Source organism: Chionomys nivalis, chromosome 2 (assembly GCF_950005125.1).
Source record: "Chionomys nivalis chromosome 2, mChiNiv1.1, whole genome shotgun sequence".
In the NCBI taxonomy this organism is placed as follows: domain Eukaryota; kingdom Metazoa; phylum Chordata; class Mammalia; order Rodentia; family Cricetidae; genus Chionomys; species Chionomys nivalis.
In genome coordinates this window covers 125,390,529-125,394,681 of record NC_080087.1, presented here as the reverse complement: position 1 = coordinate 125,394,681, position 4,153 = coordinate 125,390,529, and the positions used below count along the sequence as shown (strand labels likewise).

Here is a 4,153-nt window from a genome sequence, read left to right as displayed (position 1 = left end):
TTTCTTTTCTAAACATAGGACGTTCCATTAAGTATTAGCCTGTTATCCATCCATCCCGCTGATCATCATCACCAAACACATTTCAAAGCTTAAGTTTAAAATCTTCATGCACTTCCACTGAGCTCCAGTTCCTGTAAATAAAATAATATTAATGGTTTTGGTTGTGTTCTTTCCCTAATCAGGGAGAAATACTTGAGTGACTAAACATTTTTGCTTTCACAAATTTAAAAATAAATATATAAATAACATTATCCAAGGCAATAAATTATTCATCATGTTGTTTTGTCCAAAATCTCTGTTTAATTTTTCCCATAATTTCCACATGTATTTCTTTTTTGTCCCAAAATACTTCAGATATCAGTTAGTAAATATGTGTGCTTGTGTGTTTATCACTGGGTTAAATCACAAAAATGTTTATGAATTCCAAGGGACTAATAAATACAAGCTTTCTATTACATTGTGGAGAATTATGCGGGGAATTGAATATTAAAAATGCAAAGGACTCTCTCTATGCAAAGCGCAAACTGATTTCTTCTCACAAGAAAAGATAGTATAAGCTGAGAGAAAATTGGCATAAGAAAGGAAAATATATTTTAATTGGCTTCCTCAAACCCATTTTGGCTTTACTTCTTAATAAAGAGTTGGAGAAGGAGAAATTTAAAGTAGTACATACACACACACAAAACCGAATTCAAAAGCTGATGTGGCAGCCAAGACATTTCTGAAATTCAATCTAGCACATTTGGGGTTTGTGTCCTAGCTATTATCATTTGAGTAAAGATGTAGAAACCAGCATTTAAATAAAGGTCTGTGGTGCTCGCTTCGGCAGCACATATACTAAAATTGGAATGATACAGAGAAGATTAGCATGACCCCTAGGCAAGGATGACAGGCAAATTCGTGAAGCGTTCCATATTTTTACATCTAATGACCCTTCACCAGCACAACTCGAAGAAGGGAAACACACAAACTCTACTACAAAAAAAAAGAAAGAAAGAAAGAAAGAAAGAAAGAAAGAAAGAAAGAAAAAATGACCGGAGTTAACAACCATTGGTCATTAATATCACTTAATATCAATGGACTCAACTCACCTATAAAGAGACACAGGCTAAGAGATTGGATACAAAAACAGGATCCAACATTCTGCTGTTTACAAGAAACACACCTCAACCACAAAGACAGACATCTACTCAGAGTAAAGGGCTGGGAAAAGGTTTATCAAGCAAATGGACCTAAGAAACAAGCAGGTGTGGCCATACTAATTTCTAACAAAGTTGACTTCAAACTAAAATCAATCAGAAGAGATAGAGAGGGACATTTTTTACTCATAACAGGAACAATTCATCAGGACAAAGTCTCAATCCTGAATATCTATGCCCCTAATATAAAAGCACCCACTTATGTAAAAGAAACATTACTAAAACTCAAGGCAGTCATCAAACCACACACACTAATACTAGGAGATTTCAACCCTCCTCTCTCACCAATGGACAGGTCAATCAGACAGAAACCTAACAGAGAAATAAGAGGATTAAGGGAGGTAATGAATCAAATGGACTTAACAGACATCTATAGAACATTCCACCCAAATAGGAAAGAAAATACCCTCTTCTCTGCAGTTCATGGAACCTTCTCGAAAATTGACCAAATACTCGGTAACAAAGCAAACTTCCACAGTTACAAAAAAAATATTAGTAACCACCTGTGTCTTATCAGATCACCATGGATTAAAGTTAGAATTCAACAACAATGCTACCCCCAGAAAGCCTACGAACTCATGGAAACTGGACAGTCAACTACTGAACCACACCTGGATCAAGGAAGAAATAAAGATAGAAATTAAAGTCTTTCTTGAATTCAATGAAAATGAAGACTCAACATACTCAAAACTATGGGACACTATGAAAGCAGAGCTAAGAGGAAAGTTCATAGCATTAAGTGCCCACTTAAACAAAATGGAGAAAGCACACATTGGAGACTTAACAGCCCACCTGAAAGCTCTAGAAAAAAAAAGAAGCAGACTCACCTAGGAGGAGTAGAAGACTGGAAATAATCAAACTGAGGGCTGAAATCAACAAAATAGAAACACAGAAAACAATCTAAAGAATCAATGAAACAAAAAGCTGGTTCTTGGAGAAAATCATCAAGATTGATAAACCTCTATCCAAACTAATCAAAGGGCAGAGAGAGAATACGCAAATTAACAAGATCAGAAATGAAAAGGGAGACATAACCACAGACACAGAGGAAATTCAGAGAATCATTAGATCTTACTACAAAAGCCTGTATGCCACAAAATTGGAAAATGTAAAAGAAATGGACGCTTTTTTAGATAAGTACCATACCAAAGTTAAACCAGGAACAGGTGAACGGTCAAAATAGACCTGTTAGTCGCGAAGAATTAGAAGTTGTTATAAAAAACCTCCCTACCAAAAACAGCCCAGGTCCAGACGGCTTCAATGCAGAATTCTACCAGAACTTCCAAGAAGACCTAATACCTATACTCCTTAATGTATTTCACAATATAGAAACAGAGAAGTCATTGCCAAATTCCTTTTATGAAGCTGCAGTTACTTTGATACCAAAACCACACAAAGACACAACCAAGAAAGAGAACTACAGGCCAATCTCACTCATGAACATCGATGCGAAAATCCTCAATAAAATACTGGCAAACCAGATCCAAGAACACATTAGAAAAATTATCCATTATGATCAAGTAGGCTTCATCCCAGAGATGCAGGGCTGGTTCAACATACGAAAATCTATCAATGTAATCCAGCATATAAATAAACTGAAAGAAAAAAAAACCATATGATCATTTCATTAGATGCTGAAAAAGCATTTGACAAAATTCAACATCCCTTTATGATAAAGGTCTTAAAGAGATTAGGAATACAAGGGTCGTACCTAAGTATAATAAAAGCTATTTATAGCAAGCCAACAGCTAACATCAAATTAAATGGAGAGAAATCAAAGCCATGCCACTAAAATCAGGAACACGACAAGGCTGTCCACTCTCTTCATACCTCTTCAATATGGTGCTCGAAGTTCTAGCAATAGCAATAAGACAACATAAGGGGATCAAAGGGATTCGAATTGGAAAGGAAGAAGTTAAACTTTCATTATTTGCAGATGATATGATAGTGTACATAAGCGACCCCAAAAACTCCAGCAAAGAACTCCTACAGCTGATAAACACCTTTAGTAGTGTGGCAGGATACAAGATCAACTCCAAAAAATCAGTTGCCCTCCTATACACAAAGGATAATGAAGCAGAGAGGGAAATCAGAGAAGCATCACCCTTCACGATAGCCACAAATAGCATAAAATATCTTGGGGTAACTCTAACCAAGGAAGTGAAGGATCTATTTGACAAGAACTTTAAGTCTTTGAAGAAAGAAATTGAGGAGGATACCAGAAAATGGAAGGTTCTCTCTTGCTCTTGGATTGGGAGGATCAACATAGTAAAAATGGCAATTCTACCAAGGGCAATTTATAGATTCAATGCAATCCCCATTAAAATTAAATCAAAATTCTTCACAGATCTTGAGAGGACATTAATCAACTTTATATGGAAAAACAAAAGACCCAGGATAGCCAAAACAATCTTATACAATAAAGGAACTTCTGTAGGCATTACCATCCCTGACTTCAAACTCTATTACAGAGCTTCAGTATTGAAAACAGCTTGGTATTGACATAAAAACAGAGAAGTCAATCAATGGAATCAAGTAGAAGACCCTGATTTTAACCCACAAACCTATGAACACCTGACTTTCGATAAAGGAGCTAAAAGTATACAATGGAAAAAAGAGAGCATCTTCAACAAATGGTGCTGGCAGAACTGGTTGTCAACCTGTAGAAGAATGAAAATAGATCCATATCTATCGCCATGCACAAAACTCAAGTCCAAATGGATTAAAGACCTCAATATCAGTCTGAACACACTGAACCTGATAGAAGAAAAAGTGGGAAGTACTCTACAACATATGGGTACAGGAGATCACTTCCTATGTATAACCCCAGCAGCACAGACATTAAGGACAACATTGAATAAATGGGACCTCCTGAAACTGAGAAGCTTCTGTAAAGCAAAGGACACTGTCACTAAGGCAAAAAGGCAACCCAGTGCCTGGGAGAAGATCTTCAA

General features: G+C 36.3%; 1 non-coding gene across 1 annotated transcript; it reads left to right on the top strand.

Moving 5' to 3' along the window:
• Positions 1–813: 813 nt before the first annotated feature.
• On the top strand, positions 814–920 carry LOC130870642 (U6 spliceosomal RNA). Its single transcript, XR_009056778.1, has one exon. It is a non-coding gene; the product is annotated as a U6 spliceosomal RNA (small nuclear RNA).
• The last annotated feature ends 3,233 nt before the right edge of the window (positions 921–4,153 follow it).